The following is an 18,226-nucleotide window of genomic DNA, read 5'->3' as shown; positions in this document are numbered from 1 at the left end:
AACCCATACCAGGAAGGCAGTTCTCCCTGCCATGATTCATCGATCACTTTCATTTCCCCCATTTCCTAGGGTCTAAAACAAAGGGATCCAGATGGTGAACACTAGACATTTTCCTTCCTCTAGTTAGAAAATTTTTCTCAGAAAGAGTTGCTAAGGTGAAGGCAATTTTAATGAAGTTTAGTCTAAGACCACTTCATCTTTCCCTTGAAGAGGAATCTTATCTTTATGTTGATGAGTGCTAATCACAGTAATAATACCACCATTATATCAGAGCGTTATTTAGAATCCCAGGAGCATCAGACCAATTTTCTCGTACCGTAACTGCAATATAACACACACAAAGTCCATGGGACGGGGGCAGTTGTGGAGGTGGGAGGGAAGGGATGGTAGGGGGAAAACAAAGGAGGCAACAATGCTCAATAGAAAATGTATTCATTACCTTGCTTATGTAATTATAACCCTCTTCACAGCATTTTTACAATAAAGAAAGGTATAAAAAAAAGTCCATATGCTCACAAAGACCTGGAATTTCATGGACATTAGCATAAATAGACCCCAAATTATATCAAAGCTGTGTTCTGTACTTCACAAGATTCAACCATTTGCACTGAGTTTTGCAGCCAGTGGTTTTAGTGACAGTTCTAGTAAAGGTCACTGGAGAAAGCTCAATGAATGCACCTCTCACCATCCACATGCTGGAGTCCACAGGTAACCCAGATGGACAGGCCAGCGTGAGGTTTCTCTTCCACTTTAGGGCACCTGGGATTTTGAATTTTATAGGCCTCTGAGAATGTCTGAAGTTCTGCAATAATTTCCAGTTATTCTCTGAGTATTTTAGGGCCACTAGCATTTGGTTGAGGACTACTAAAATCTTAACATGTATCCAAATCCTAATTTTAATGCTCAGAATGACCCTTGATTTAACCAAGTTTTTCCTAGAGTATGAGGTAAGACACTATGTATGGCAATAAAAATAATAATCGCTTTTTAAAACTCCATCTATGTTTTGACTACATCTTTTGTCTCTCACCTTGAAGCAAGCAAAACTATTTGTCCTCCTTTCTGGAATCTAAAACTGTCCTAAGGTACAGGAACCTATGATTTTATCTGTTGCCTCTTGTACCCTATGGTGTCTTTGTTATTCTTTAACTAGGTTGTAATGATTCTTCAAATCTCAACAGATACAAGGACACTGTCAAGAAATACAAAACATCAGCCATTCCTCTTATACACCCAAAAGGAATTATTATTGACTTACTTATCTGAGATAAGGAAGAACAGGGATGGAAAGAAGACAGTTTAAGCCCTCTGCCAATCCACTCAGTCATTTCTAGCAGACTTGTTATACTCTGTTGAAAAATTAACTAATGGGAGATTTGGCTTCTTTCAATTTCACTTTGAAGAAGTGAATGCCCAAGAGCTGGTGGCTAATGCCTGTAATCCTATCTACTCAGGAGTCTGAGATCTGAGGATTGAGGTTTGAAGCCAGACCAGTCAGGAAAGCCTGTGACACTGTTATCTCCAGTATACTACAAAAAAAAATCTGTGACTCAAGTAGTACAATACTACCAGCCCCAGGACTGGAACATAGACACACAGAGAACTATATATCAATGATGCTAACATGAAGTGGGAGGAGCTCTCTCTGGGTATTTTACAGCCTTAGTAATTCCACAGACAACAGGTGGACATGTCTTAAGAACCTCCTGCCTAGATATGCAGCCTGCTAGCATTCTGCTGTATTTCTTTAGTGGTGCCTTTATGGAGTGAGTTCAAATGATGTAGTTTTTATTCTGCTCTCGTTTAGGAACAAAGCTTCCATCCTGAGTCCCATTAGTTTTAATTTCACTGCTTTCTGCACCCATGGACTGTTGTACTTCTGTGCACTAGAAGCACAGTGATATTCCAGGAATATTTTCTGTCCTGTGGCCTCCAGAGACACTTCATTTCCTGTTCTATGCAGTAACATTTCTGAGTATTTAGCACAACGAGTTCCAATGTGCTCTTAATTTTACTCCTTTTGGTCTTATTAATTCCTAGGTTTCCCTTCCTCCTGGTGAAGCTTTTTCAAATATTATTTTGCCAAAATACTAGATGCTTTTTCAGAGATATCATATTGGCTAGAATAGCCTGGATATGCCCTCTGGCAAAGTGGCAGATGTTGGGTGAGCCTCTAACAGGTTTCTAAAATTCGGTGAATGGACAGGAAGTAATCTAGCACAGTGGTCCCTCCCAGGCCCATGTCTCTGACTTCTAGAAGAACTGGGTGCCATCAAATGAACTGGAGAAAGAAAGGGAAGGAAAGCCAACTAGCTGGGGACATGACACTAAACCTATGTGGAAGAGTGGTACAAACTGGTGTAAGACCATTATACGTGTGTGTGTGTGTGTGTGTGTGTGTGTGTGTGTGTGTGTGTGTGTGTGTGTGTGTGTGTGTGTGTGTGGCACTAGGCTTGAACTCAAGGCCTTGGTTCTTTTTCTTAGTTTTTTGTTGTTGGTGTTTGCTGCTGTTGTTGTTGTTTTACCCTCAAGGCTGGAGCCCTACCACTTGAGACCAACAGGTCTGGCTTTCAGCTGGTAAACTGGAGATAAGAGTGTCATGTACTTTCCTGCCTGGGCTGGCTTTGAACAATCCTCAGTTCTCAACCTCCTGAGTAGCTAGGATTGCAGGTGTGAGCCACTAGTGCCCAAACTGACTGTTAGACCATTAAACCGTTAGACCATTGAGCATGGAGATATTTTGTTTCCTGGTTAATTTGCCCAAAGGAAGTTGTTTGTGGGCTGTTCATTTTCTCTCTCACTCAAGAACCCACACAAGGAGGTTAGAGAACAGTCTTGGAAACTTCCAGGGCCCTTGGCATGCTAAGCTCTCCTGGGTTTAGCTGCTTACTCTGAAAATAGCAACAGGTGAGGGGAGCTTTCTTTAAATCACATCCTTCCAGCATAACACCAGATCACCTGATACTAATTAAGTCACAAACAGGCCCTTTGCTGCCCCAGGCTGCCACCTGTTATTATTAGCTGCTGGGAAATAAGCAGACTCCAGGTCAACAGTGATGTTATTTTGTTTAGGAAGATGCTGAAATAAGCCAATTTTAAGTTGAGAGCAGAAAACTGGTACATTATCCTTTCAATATAGCCATCACCAGAGAAAATCCAATCTCCATCTAGCTCCTGAATACTCACAAGGACCTGGAATTACACAGACTTCAGCACAAATAAACCCCAAATTAAATCTAAACTGCGTTCTCTACCACACAAGATTCAACCAATTGCAGCCAGTGAGTTTAGTGACAGTTCTAAATTGTACCTCTGGAAAGTGGTAGAGTGCCAGACTTGAGCAAGAAAGCCAAGTAAGAGAGTGAGGCCCAAGCCTGAGGTTATTACTACGTGCTGCCAATGAATGATAGTGAAGAGGTACCAGTAATGGGCTTGCATCGTTTTCTCAGCTCATTCACAAGTGACTCTAGATGAGTATTTGATTTTTAGTTTCTTGAAGTTGTGCCCACTGCAGTTCTTTTCCTTCCATGGATCTGACTCTGATAGTTCACTGGAATGGGTCATTTTAATTTATATTGCTCATTCTTGGTGGAAAGTTTGTAGCATGATTCCTCTCATCTATTTCCAGCCTGACTGTCTCTCTTACTTGTCCCACCATAGGCCACCTCAGCAAAGTTCTACAAAGTTGAATTTTGTGCATGGAGATATGGCATAAATATTTAATAGAAGATAAAGTAACCCAAAGTCTACAAAAAATAATATGAGGCTCTGATTCAAGCTCCAGTACCAGCAAAAATAATATTAATAATAATGATGATGATAAGTTCTACCTCTATACACAATTGTGAATTTTCATAAATCAGAAATTTATGAAAGCCTTTTGGCTTATTGCCAAATAATTTGCAGGCTATTTAAGGAAAAACTTGGTTCATTATGGTAGTAGGAATCAACTGAAAGCTTAAGTGTAACGCAAGACTCTTTTCCATTGTAATTACTTACAGATGGGTGTTCACACATGTTCTTGCCTTAAAATAAAACCTCACTTTGGGCATGTTTCCATCTGCTTTGCAGGGATTCAGAATGGAAATCTTTACACTTTTGTTTATATAAGCTATTGCCAAATTTGTAGGCCACTGGAGATTTTCAGGCTCTTTTCAGACTCTTGGGTCTTTCTCTTCTGTTGTTATTAAATAAATATCATACAACTCAACTTTTACACTTGCCTTTTGAGAAATCACAGACATAGTAAAAGATGGTCTGGAGGAAATTAATAAATTATGCATGTTTTATTAGTCCTTTCTTAATACCAATGAATAATCAAAGAGCATGTTGTAAGTATTAATTGAAACTTTTCTTATGGGCTTTCTTTATTGCAGGAAATGATGGAAATTTCTCATGGAAACTACAGTTGAGGTGCATCCATGATGATGGCCTAACTCCCCCAGGTACCTTTGAAAGTATCAAACACTGGTTAAAAACCTTGAGATGGTGCTGGGTACCAGTATCTCATGCTTTTAATCCTAGCTACTCAGAAGCCTGAGATCTGGGGATTACAGGTCAAAGCTAGTCTAGGCAGGAAAGTCTATGAGACTCTTATCTCCAAATAACCACCAAAAGGCCAGAAGTGGAACTGAGGTTCCAGTGGTTGAGTGTTAGCCTTAAGAAAATAAGCTTAAGGACAACACCCAGGCCCTGAGTTCAAGTCCCAGAACCAGTACACACACACAAAAGAAATTGTGTGGTGCTTCTTTAGAGGTCTTCAAGCCGCTAAACACTGGGTCTGTCATTAATGATTTGAGCGAGAAAGGCCTGCCCCACCTTTCAGTGTTTACCAGCAAGGAAAAGACTCCCTGAGAATTCCATAGCAATCATTGCTAATTAAAGAAAGAGCAGTCCAAATACTGACAACACTGGAAAATTAATGTCTACAATCAAACATGTTACCTCCATGAATAAACCTACCCATTCTTTTCCTTTGTGTACCTTTGCAAGTGTAGGGTTTTGCTGAAGGTATTGGAAGTGGGTGCATCTGCTTCTAATTCCAGCACTTGGGAAGCTGAGGCAGGAGGCTCATGAAGCCAGCCTGGGCTACATAGTGTGACTCTGCCTCAAAATGTAAAAAGAAGCTGGGCACTGGTGGTTCATGCCTATAATCTTAGCTACTCAGAAGGCTAGGATATGAGGATCAAAGTTCAAAGCCAGCCTGGGCAGACAAATCCTAGAAACTCTTATCTCCAAAAATCTGGAAGTGGAGGTGTGGCTGAAGTGGTAGAGCACCACCAGCCTTGAGCAATAAAGCTAAAGGACAGGGTCTAGGCCCTGAGTTTAAGCGCGCGCACACGCACACCCACACCCATACCCGCCCCCCACAGTTGAAGCTGGTTTTGGTGGGAGAAGTAGAGGATGATACACCCTGCTTATCCCACCACTCACCCTGGTTGCCATCTAAATCTGGATTTTGGTAGATATTTCCCTGCCAATCACTCTGCTTCTATTCTACATTGGAATATTTAGAAAAAGGTTAAAATTCTGGTGGGAGCTTTCAGGGCATTATATACACCCTTCCCCTTTCTGCTCTTCCTGCTGAGGTAGCATTTCAAAGTGAGACTTGTAAGTGCAGTGGTGGGCTTTGGGGAAAACAGTGCATTGTTTTAGACATTCCTTGCATGGTAGATGGCTGAGAAAGTAAAGGGATAGAACAGGCGACCTATTGCTGCTTTGTTTAGATTTTGAATGAGGTGGGGAAGAAGCAGCTTCAAGATCACTGGATAATAGCGGAGCGCTGGTGGCTCATGCCCATAATCCTAGCTACTCAGGAGGCTGAGATCTGAGGATTGCAGTTTAAAGCCAGCCCAGACAGGAAAGTCTGTGAGACTCTTATTTCCAATAAACCACCAGAAAACCAAAAGTGGCACTGTGGCTCAAGTGGTAGAGTGATTGCCTTGAGCTGAAGAGCACAGGGACAGTGCCCAAGCCCAGGGTTCAAGCCCCATGACCGACAAGAGAGAGAGAGAGAGAGAGAGAGAGAGAGAGAGAGAGAGAGAGAGAGAGAGAGATCAGTGGATAGTCTAACCTCACTCTCCAAGGTTAGAGACAGCTGGTGAGATTATAGACAGACACCAGCCAGGAATATAGTTTACTTTTTATAGTTTCTTGAGTATCATCCTTCAGGGACCAGCTGGTATGAAATGGGGCCAGCTGGTATGAAGGAGGGCACAGATGTAATCACAAGAGAAAATCAGAATTAACTCTGTGTAACTAACATTCCAAATTAGTCAACCCTGACACATCTCTCTAAACTGATTATTTCTTTTCTGTTTACAATTATTGGAAGTCTTAGTATTTAGTTGAACTCAGAATAGTTTTGAAAAGAAATGACTATTAAACTATTGTTAAAGTGCTTTCTCTCATGGTGGTACAATAATGTGTAGCTATATAGTATAATGTGTAGCTATATAGTATATTTTAAATAAGTATCAAGTGAACTATTATATAGTTATATATGTGTATATATACATATGAATATAAATGGATGTACTAATATTTACATGCACAATAACAATAAACTGCTTGATTAATAAATTAATCTGCCCATCCATTTATAGGAGATAAATTTTGCTGTCAATATATGGGGGGATTCATTTGGTCCCTGGGTCAAAAAGATAAAGGTAAGAGCTGGGTGTGGTGGTTCATATCTAAAATCACAGCTGCACCAGAGGCAGAGGTGGGAGGATTCTGGTCTGAGGCCAGCTTCTACAAAAGTGAGACCTTATCTGAAAAATAACGGAAGGCAGGCAGGGTGCTGGTGGCTCACGCCTGTAATCCTAGCTACTCAGGAGGCTGAGATCTGAGGATCGCCATTCAAAGCCAGCCTGGGCATGAAAGTCCATGAGATTCTTATCTCTAATAAACCACCAGAAAACTGGAAGTGGCTCAAGTGGTAGAGTGCTAGCCTTGAGCTGAAGAGTGCAGGGACAACATCCAAGCTCAGAGTTCAAACCCCATGACTGACAAAACAAAAACAAAAATAACTGAAAGCAAAATGGCAAGCGGGAATGGTTCAAATAGCACAGGAATTGCCTATAGATATATGTATAAGTATATACATATACCTATATGTTTTTATACAGAGATACATACACGTATATAGTATATATTATATATACATGTCTATGTGCATATATAATACACATACACATAGACATATGTATGTATACATATGTGTATATAGTATATATTATGTAAGATGTATATATGATATATATGTTATATAACATATATATGTCTATATTAGTTATAGTGGATTCTGTAACCTAGTCTATTGCATGTATTGAAGCTATGGATGCACAGGGAATGGCAGGAACATATACATATGCCCACAGTCACACCTACACAAACCAAAACAGCTAAAAGAATTAGGAAAATTCTGAATGGCAGCAAGAATATGGCACAACCAGAATTCCCTTGTAGTGCTGATAGTAGCATAAACTAGATCACTCATATAATCTACTAAAGCTGGTTAAAGGTACATGCTACATCCCAGCTATACCAGCCCTTGGAATAGTCTCAGAAAAGTTGTACTAAAAAGATGCAATAGGGTGTTCCTCATCTGCTACACAAATAGCCTACAATTGCTCACCAAAATAAGCTACAGAGGATCCACAAAATGGATATTACTCAGCAATCTAAAATGACTTCAATATATAGCTGAATCTCACCAATGATGCTGGGTAGAAGAGGATGCAGAAGAGAGGCAGGGGCATGGCTCACTTCCAGAGTACATGCTTAGCAGGTGTGATTCCCTGGGTTCAATCCCTCACACCAAAAAGGGAAAAAAAAAAAGGATGCAAAAGAGTATGCAGCATATGATTCTATTTAAAGAAACACAGAACCTGGCAAAAACTCTTCTAAGCTGTTAAGAGTCAGAATAGTGCTTGCCTCGGCGAACCTGCTTCTGAAAGCTTGATTTGCACCCTGGTTACATAGGTATGTTCAATTTGAAAATTTATCAGTTGACTTCTTTATTTGTATATTATAAACAGTTTCAAAATAAAAGCTCAAATGAGCCATGCACTTGTGGCTCAAGCCTATAATCATAGCTACTTAAGTGGCTAAGATCTGAGGACTATGGTTTAAAGACAGCCTGGGCAAGAAAGTCCATCAGACTCTTATCTCCAATTAACCACCAAAAAGCCAGACATAGAGCTGTGGCTCAAGTGATAGACCACTGGCCTAGAGCACAAAAGCTCAAAACAGCATCCAGCCTCTGAGTTCAAGCACCAGGACAAGCACGCCCCCCCCCCAAAAAAAACCCAAACCTCAAATTATCCAGATGTCAAGGAACACACACACATCTGTAATCCCAGAGCTGGATTATAGGTAGGAGGACGATGGCCAGTCTCCTTTAAAAAACTAAAAAAAGAAAGAGATTTTCACAATAAAATAAATAAATAAACACACACACACATAAAAGAAAGAGAAGGCAAAAAGGTAAAAAGGCCACTTGGCTTACACGAGGCTCACAAGATGACAATGCATCATGAAAATGATGAAATTATTTTTTATTATGATGATGATGACAGTGGCTTAAAGAGTATTCATTTATACTGCTTGAATAATAGAGGAAGACTTTACAAAAGGTTTAGCATCCCTAATCCAAAAGTCTGAAATCTGAACTTTAGTACCACTATAACATCACAAGTAAAAAAATTCCACTCCTGATCTCATATGATATGTTAGAGTAAAAAATGCAAGCACACTACAAATACTGCGAAAAAATTAGCCAAGTGCTAGTGCTTATGTCTGTAATTCTAGCTACTCAGGAGGCTGACATTTGGAGGTTAGAGGTTTGAAGCCAATCATGGCAGAAAAAAGCCCCTGAAACTCCAGCTCCATAATAACCAGCAAAAAGCTGGGCTAGAGGTGTGGCTCTAGTGATATAAGATGAACAAGCAAACTGAACAAGTAAGAAGCTCTGAATTCAAACCCTAGCACTGACAGGGAAAACAGCAAACATTGCCTTCCTGCTTTGTACAGTGATACATACTTGTAATCCCAGTACTTGGAAGGTTGAGGCAGAGCGAGTTTGAGTTTGAGGCCATCCTGGACAACTTACTAATACTTTTCTCAACAACAACAAAAAATGGACACGAAGATTATGTTCAGGCTGTATATAAGGTCTGTAAGAACATAAGTGAATTTCATGTTTATAGTTGAGCCCCATCCCCCAAATACCTCATTTGTATGTGTAAGCAGTCCAAATCTTAAAAAAAAAAAAACAAAATCTGAAACAATTATAGTCTCAAACATTTCTGTTAAGGAATATTCAACTTGAATAGGCTTTTAACATCATAAACTTATCATTCCTATCACCCAGCCCAGAGGAAAGCATCAGGAACACCACTCAACACCCTCTGACATCTGGAGCCCCAACCATTCACAAATCTGGAAATAATAACCTAAATGCCTTTGAGTGCATGCAAGTAGTGACAAAAATAGCCCTGTAAAGAAAGGAAAAGCTGGAGATGAGGAATGCCTACTTGCCAGTTGGCCAAGCAGAGTATTTTCTTATGTGGGGGAGTTCGAGGAAACCTGCTTGGTGCAGAGGGGAGCAAGGGTTTTGATCTGATCTGCTTTGGGCTGTCAGGCTGTGTGACCTTGGGAGGAAGGCCATCTCTCCAGGATCAAGCTTCCCAAACTGGTCACCAGAGGGACTAGATGATCATCTAGTCTTCCTACTCCTTCTAAAATGCATTTGTAATCATGCCTACATTCACTGAGAAGTGGGTGCCCATGGTGCATCTGGATGGCCAGCCCAGCGTAAAGCTTGACTAATTAAATTTCAGATTTTATTTAACAGGGAAGACTGTAAATATGTATAATTAATGCCACATAAGCCTTCACAGTGCTCAGTCTCGTACATATTTCATTTCTCTATCTCTGGTCGTGAAATCCAAGTAAATCTAGAGCCCACAGGGTATTATTTATTATGCATGCTTTAATATAACCTGAAGAATGTGAACTGAAAATTGGTGTGACTTTAAACCCACCACAAATCCATGCTTTTATTGAAGTGCCCAGAATGATGGGAAACGAATGAAGCATTGAGCAGGAAGCCTTCATGCTATGAGGCTCAACCTCCCTAATAGTCAGGAGGCACCCTGGTCCCACTAGGAGATGGAGTTTCCAAGGAGCATCCAGAAGGCCAATGTCAATCAATACAGATCTTTGCAGCCTGAGTACAGCCACACCTTGGACCTTCTGATCACTCCAAATGTTGACCCAGCAGGCTCTTAGAGGTAAAGTTCTATGCATATGAAAACTGATCTAGTCAGGCAGACATTGTGTCCCTCTGACGTAACAATACAGCAGGAAAAGCAAGCACCACCCAGAAGTCTTACCACCAAATCACTGATCTCCAATCCATTCCAAACCTACCATCCATTTTCCAGGAATCTAGGAGTTCCACAAACAAGTTAACATCACAAGGAAGCTGAAAACTCAGGATATAGGATAATCCACAGAACAATGCTCTAGTTCCTACACAAGTTGGTATGTGAAAAGAAGAGGAGGTATGGAAGATTGAAAAGGATACAAAAAAGAAAAGAGAGTAAGGGGGGGGGTGTAGTTGTGGAGGTGTGAGGGAAAGGATGGTAGGGGAAAAACAAAGGAGGAGACAATAATGCTTGATAAGAAATGTACTCATTACCTTGCTCATGTAACTATAACTCCTCTTCTGTACAGTATTCTCACAATAAAAACCTTATTAAAAATAAAAGAGAGAGTAAGGTATTTAAATAAGGAGACTGAGACTGTGTCTATGCTTCCCCTAGATAATTAGCCCTTTATTTTCCCTGATTATTTCCCTAGATGATTTATTTTTCTATTAGGTTTAAGTGTTCTGGTCTGGTTTGCTTTGTTTATGTATAACACTTTTGTTGGGTTTGATTCCACATACCTTATGTGGTTTGGGCCAATATAAGCTTTGTGCTAGCTGCATTTGGGAATACTGGTCTTTTGAGACAAGATCCACCAGCAGTCCTCCAGCTCTCCAAAAAAGACTCCTAATTTGGCCTTTTAAGTAGTGGCTTCTTTGTTTCTTGGACTGTGTTTCCTTACAACAGTATTAGATGAATTTAGAATAATTTCAGGGGTATGACTAGGGTATGGAAGTTGTTACATGCCTATCATATTTTAAAATGTTCTAGTCATGAGCTTAAGATATTCTTTTTTTAATTTTTAATTAATTAATTTATTTTTATTGTGAAAATACTGTACAGAGGGGTTACAATTACATGGGCAAGATAATGAGTCATTTCTTTTTTTTTTTTTTTTTTTTTTTGAGTCCAGTCGTGGGGCCTGAACTCTGGGCCTGGGCGCTGTCCCTCAGCTCTTCAGCTCAAGGCTAGCACTCTACCACTTGAGCCACAGCGCCACTTCCGGCTTTTTTTCTTTTTGCTTATGTGGTGCTGAGGAATCGAACCCAGGGCCTCGAGCATGCAAGGCAAGTGCTCTACCACTGAGCCACCTTCCCAGCCCAATGAGTACATTTATCAAGCATTGTAGCCTCCTTCTTTGTTTCCCCTTCCCATCCCTTCCCATCCTCCCCGCCCCCCCCCACCAAAGTTGTAAAGTTCCTTTTCGACGTAATGACTTGTACATCTTATTATTGCAATGGGTCCACCTGTATCTCTATTTAAATGATTTGTTCTTTCCCTTTCCCTCCACAAATTATACCGACATCAAATACAGTGAAAGCAGGGGTTATACTGTGGGGGAGGGACATACAAAGCAACAAAGAAATAATCTTATAAATGCGTTAGAAACAATCGCATGAAAGAAAAAAACATTTGATAAGCTATTCTTTTTTTTTGGGTCCGGTCGTGGTGCCTGAACTCTGGGCCTGGGCGCTGTCCCTTAGCTCTTCAGCTCAAGGCTAGCACTCTACCACTTGAGCCACAGCGCCACTTCCGGGTTTTTTCTTTTTGCTTATGTGGTGCTGAGGAATTGAACCCAGGGCCTCATGCATGCAAGGCAAGCACTCTACCACTGAGCCACCTTCCCAGCCCTGATAAGCTATTCTTAAAAGTAACATTCATTTTTATTTTAACTAGGTTTCAGAAATAACATTTCCAGCCAGGCTCTGATGACTCACATCTGTAATCCTAGCTACTCTGGAGGCTGAGATCTGGAGGATTATGTTTCCTGGCCAGACAGGGCAGAAAAGCCCATGAGAAAGCAAGGATGGCATTGTTCAAGTTGTAGAATGCTAGCTGAGTAAGTTCAAACCCTAGGAAAAGATGAAGGAGGAGGAGTAATAGGAGGAAGAAGAGGGAGGAGACCTAACAGAAAAGAAAAGGAGGAGAGGAGGAGGGGGGAGGAGGAAAAGGTGAAGAAGGAAGGAAGATAACATTTGTATGGACCCTTCTATCATTGCTCTAATTTTCTACATTATGTCTGGCGCTAAGGAAAGTCTTATTTGATTACAAGTGAGAGCCAGGTCTCATCTGTCCTGTGTGAAGATACCACCAGTCTGATTCACTCTGCTAGTCTTGCCTCCAGTTCTATCTGTGCTGAGCACAAGTCTTACAGGCCGAGCTGAGTGTGTGCTGGCCTGAAGAACTTCCCTCAACACTCACAGCACATGAGCTGTGAAATGTACAAATTAAAGATAAGAAAAATATATTAATATAGGTGTATTCATATGTAACTAACTAGTTTCCTTCCCCTTCTTCTTGTAGATATCTCTGGACACTTTTTCTCTGTGTTTCTTTTTCCACAAATTCTACTTTCCCTATAGAAAAATGTCCATGATTTTTCTGCAGTCATTGGCATGTGCTCCTCACACTTTGCCCCTTCTCCCTTATTACTCACAGTGTTTCATGCTGGGATGATGATCCTACTACAATGCCACAAAACTGTGAGTGGTACATCCTATTTAAAGCTTTTGCTGGCTGTAAGTAATTTGATTCTCTGGAAGCCAGCTGAACTCCCTTACACACAAAACCTTCGTGCATATTATTTCCCTGTGGTCCTTCTTCATCAGGACTGTTGAGGCTTGTTAATTGCCATTAAGTCTTCCTGTTAATATGAGAATGCTGAATGTCAAAATCATGAACCCTCAAAGGAACTTTAGGTTGGATTTTTTGATTAGGTTTTCAATCCTTAATGGATTTCTGTCTTTCTGAACAACAACAAAAAATGACAGTAGGCTATTTTTTATGAGAGCATCATTGATAGGACTTCATATGTACTTCTGTATAGACTGTTCAAGGCCTTGGTGATATTCCACACATACATTTCTGTTCTAGATCAGAGGTAGGTCAGTTTAAGTGATGGACAGGAGAGGAAACATTCAGGCTTAAATGGAGTATGTTCTCTACGATGGCTACCCAACTCGGTCTCTGCTCTTCAAAAGCAGCCATAGATGTTGCATGAACAGACAAGTATGTTTCTGTTCCAATAAAAATGTATTTATAGACAATGGAACTACATTTTGTAAAAATCTTATGTATCAGAAAATGTTATTAATTTTCTTTTGATTTTTCCCTCAACAACTTAATGTAAAACTCATTCTTAGTGTTTGCAGGACACAAAAAGCAAGGCAGTGGGCTGGAAATGCCCAAATGATTGAGTTTGCTGCTCCTTTATTATAAATGTTTGGAGACTCTCAAGATATGACTTGTGGATAACTGAGAAAAGGAAATGCTGAATCTGAACAGTAATATTCTACTGATTATGTTCAGAAATTACTCACCAAAATTCCTAATACTTCAGAGTACCACAACAGTGCAAGCTACATGAGTAATATGACAAGTTCACATTTCTGCTTCAGGCTCAGACCATGCCTTTCTCCTGCCTGAGTATGTGCCTGGCGCCTGGCTTGCCTGCGTGTGGGGGGGGAGTTAAGGGGGGGAGGGAGGGAGAGATGGGGAGAAAGAGGAAGAGAGAGAGGGAGGGAGGGAGGGAGGAAAGGAGAGAGCGTGCACATTCATGTGTGTGTGTGTTCCGGTATTAGAACTTGAACTCAGGGCCTGGGCACTTATCTGTTTTGCTCAGGCTTTACCCCTTGAGCCACAGCTCCACTTATAAGGTTTTTAGTTTTTGTGGCTGGAGATAAGAGACTCACAAGACTCACAGATTTTCCTGTCCAGTCTGGCTTCAAACCGAAATCCTCAGATCTCAGCCTTTTGATTAGCTAGGATTATAGGCAGGAGCCGCTGGTATTCAGATTCCTTTGAGTTTTAAATACATGGAGCCAACCACCTGCCTGCTGCCACAATTGGAGCTCTGGTATAGGTCACAGACTTTAGGGTTCCAGATAGACTCCTGAGTCTCCCTCTCTAATTTCTGTTTCTCTGGGCATCTTGTCCATGGCCACACATGGAGGGGTCATCCATCCACATCTAAGAAGTTACCTCTTTCCTCATCCTTGTCTGTGTGTCTGTATCCTAGCCAGGTGGCTACATCTCCAGAACTCATGTCAGACGTTTAAACCTCTCTGCTGCCCTCCCTTATCCCACAAGAACCCAATCTCTTGCCTGGACTGTATAAGGAGACCTTAGTTTATTACCTCTATTCTCCAGTGTTCCTGCTGCTATGACAGAATTCAGTAGTTATCATAGACAGCTTCTATGGTTTTTCTTCCCAGCATCAAGTGTTTGTAGCCGGGTCCACATGTAGCAGACTGAAGTGATCTGATCTTTAAAAGATGTGGCATAGTAGGAGGTCCTTACTTAGGTCAGTAAGAAGTATGTCCTTGTGACTCTCTCTTCCCCACTCTCTGTTTTCTATATGTGGTCTCTCCACACACATGTACTTCTATTATGATGCAGCCAAGAGGTCCTCCCCAGACCTAAACCAATTCCAGTGTCATGCCCTTCAACCTCTGAATTTGTGTGCTAAAAAATTTCCTTTAGAAGTTATCTTGTCTCGGGGCTGGGTAGGTGGTCCAGTGGTAGAGTGCTTGCCTTGCATGCATGAGGCCCTGAGTTTGATTCCTCAGCACCACATAAGCAGAAAAAGCCAGAAATGGTACTGTGGGTCAAGTGATAGAGCACTAGGCTTGAGCTGAAGAGCTGAGGGTTAGCGCCCAAGCCTAGAGTTCAGGCCCCATTACTGTAAAAAAAAAATTATCATGTCTCAAGTGTTTTCCTCTCTCTCTCTCTCTCTCTCTCTCTCCCCCCTCTTCCTCCATCCTTCTCTTCCTTTCTCTTCCTTTCTTTCTTTTGCCAGACATGGGGCTTGAACTCAGGCCCCAGGTGCTGTCCCTGAGCTCTTTTGCTCAGGGCTAGTGCTCTACCACTTTGAGCCACAGCTTCACTTTGGTTTCTGAGTGGTTAATTGGAGAGAAGAGTCTTACAGGGTCTTTTCTTTTTGGGCTGGCTTTGAACTGCAATCCTCAGATTTCAGTCTCTTGAGTAGCTAGGATTACAGGCGTGAGCCACCCAGGGTTTCCAGGTATTTTCTTTCTTTTTTTTTTATTGTGAAAATACTGTACAGAGGGGTTACAATTACATGGGCAAGATACTGAGTACATTTCTTATCAAGCATTGTAGCCTCCTTCTTTGTTTCCCCTTCCAGTAACATAAAATGGACTAATGGGAGAGCATCTGGCCTGAAAAGCCTCAAATAGTTACTGCGTTAAAATGTCAGATTATGCTGGTTCCCTCCCATGACCATCAGGAACAATCCAGGACATAAGGACTGTCTCCACTAACAATTCCCAATGAATCCACAATTTCCCCTCATATTTACATGAGTCAAAGTATCATACCTCACATCAATTTGATTTTTGATATGATTCTGTGGAGAAATCAAAGTATTTTTAAAGTGTCTCGAATACTTAGATTAAGTCTTTCAGCTAGAAGTCTGAGACCATCTCCCCACCCAACAGATCACCGCTTCTTAGCTGCAACTGTGCATAGCCACAATTACATAGACTTGAGTAATTTGGAGATGTTCATTAGTGAATGCCTCTGGAGTCCTTTCTTCCAACAGGCTGCTGTTGATGAGAATTGGCTAATAGAAACGCCAGTGCATTACCTTAGTGTTCCCAAGGCATTCTCTGCAGGTTAAGCTGGTGGAATGTTTTAGTCTGCTATGCCTAGGAAATGACAGGTTTTGTTTCCTTTTTTTTGGGGGGGGGTCCGGTCATGGGGCCTGAACTCTGGGCCTGGGCGCTGTCCCTCAGCTCCTCAGCTCAAGGCTAGCGCTCTACCACTTGAGCCACAGCGCCACTTCGGGCTTTTTTTTTCTTTTTGCTTATGTGCTGAGGAATCATGCCCAGGGCCTCTGGCATGCAAGGCAAGCACTCTACCACTGAGCCAACTTCCCAGCCCCAGGTTTTGTTTCTTAAAGGAAAAAAATTGTACCAAACTTAAGTAGCAAGAATTCTAGGTTCCAGCCCTTAACCTAAAGCATCAGGCAGATGTACTGAACAAACAGCTGTGAAATGGTAGACATTTCAAAATTGAAGTGTTTAATAGTTATGAATGTTGGACTCTTTGTAGGTAAACATAGGAATTTATTATGTTGGGGGCTGGGAAGGTGGCTCAGTAGTCTCTTGATTCACAGAACAGACTTCATATAAATTAAATAAACAGATTCTCTATCTCAACCAGTAGCTATAGATACTTTTATCCCTCCATGATTTTGAAGATCACTAGAAGAAAAGGAAATGAAATAAAGCTTTGTTGTATGTATGATATTTGTTAAACCTGCAAAAAATGAGCTTTTTACTTTATTGAATTTTGTATAATTTTACCTTTTTCACAGTTTTTTTTCAGCCTTGGGGTTTAAACTTCATTCAAAAAGTGTTCTACAATTGAACTCCACCATCAGTCCCCTTTTTTTTTAGTTTTTTTGTTTGTTTTTCTTTCTTTCTTTTTTTTAGATAATGGCGTACTTTATTCCCTGGGCTGGCCTGGACTTCGATCTTCCTACTTGTGCTTCCCTTTGTTTCTGAGATGACAGGCTGCCAATACAGAGCCCCGTCATTGGGCCTCCTGCCTTTGGGAAGACAGGCATACACCACTGCATCCAGCTGTTGGCTGAGATGCAGTCACAGGGATTTTTATTCTGGGGCTGGCATTGAGTAGTGATACCCAGTCTCTACTTCCAAGTAGCTAGGATGACAGACTTGAGCTATCGCTCCTTGACTTACCTTTTCCATACTCTTAGTCCTCTTCTGCTCTTTAACACAAATGTATTTACATGGTTGTTATAAGGTTCTGCTGTTTCCATGAACAAATACTTGATCTTTCCAAAAAGAACAGCTCACAGGTCATTCAAAGAGCCAGAGTAACTTATTTTCTTTAACAAAAAAATTAGCTTTCGTGGAATTTGATCATTTACACATTATTGTATACAGAATTCCCAGATTTAAATCTGCATAGGGAGGGCAGACTTTTGCAGAATATGGAGTTCTAGCAGTGAAGCTGGTGGTTGCTGCATGGAAGAATTGAAGACTGGGACATGATTCAAGCCTCAGAAACCAACAAGAAACCACATTCTCTTTGCTTGGGTCAGGAACACTCAACTGCTTCCAGGATTACTATTTTCATCTTGGAATTAGAGGGGAATCCAGTTGTTTCCATGTATTAAGACTGTGTGTGTGTGTGTGTGTGTGTGTGTGTGTGTGTGTGTGTGTGTGTGTGTGTGTGTGTGTGATGAGGCTTGAACTCAGGGCTTAAGCACTGTCCTTCACCTGCTTTGCTCAAGGACAGAGCTCTATTACTGGAGCCACAAAGGCTCATGGACTTTCCTGCCTAAGCAGGCTATGAGCCAAAATCCTCAGATCTCAGCCTCCTGAGTAGTTAGGATTACAGGTCTGACCCACCAGTGCCATGCAACATAGTATTTTTTAAAGAAGCAAATGCCCAAGTCAAGATAAAAAAGAAGTTTGGAAAGAGGAAATTTAATATGAAAATTAATTGTGCGTAAATCATTCACAGACATAATACTAAAATTATAGCTCCTACATTGAGTCTCCTCTGAAAAGGTCAAACAGCTATCCTTTCTAATGCTTTCATAAGTATTTCTTCTGTTCTCTTCTTACTGCCAACATCTTGGATTAACCTCTACTGGATTAACAACATCTTGGATTAACCTCTACAAGTAGTTAATTGTGAATTTTACTGAGAGTGACTAGTCTTAATGCAGCTAAATTTGATCTGAACTTTTGTGTTTCAGGGAACAATTTTTCAAAAATATACAAATGACAACA

The 18,226-nt window shown here is 41.0% G+C and overlaps 1 protein-coding gene across 2 annotated transcripts in view; it reads right to left on the bottom strand.

Annotated features, from left to right (window-relative positions):
• Rgs20 (regulator of G protein signaling 20) overlaps nt 1-18,226 on the bottom strand; it is a 95,660-nt gene that overhangs the window by 37,956 nt on the left and 39,478 nt on the right. The gene's annotated exons all lie outside the window — the stretch shown is intronic.

Source organism: Dipodomys merriami, unplaced genomic scaffold (assembly GCF_024711535.1).
Source record: "Dipodomys merriami isolate MVZ:Mamm:240054 unplaced genomic scaffold, mDipMer1.0.p SCAF_4, whole genome shotgun sequence".
In the NCBI taxonomy this organism is placed as follows: Eukaryota; Metazoa; Chordata; class Mammalia; order Rodentia; family Heteromyidae; genus Dipodomys; species Dipodomys merriami.
This window is presented reverse-complemented; position numbering and strand designations above follow the sequence as displayed.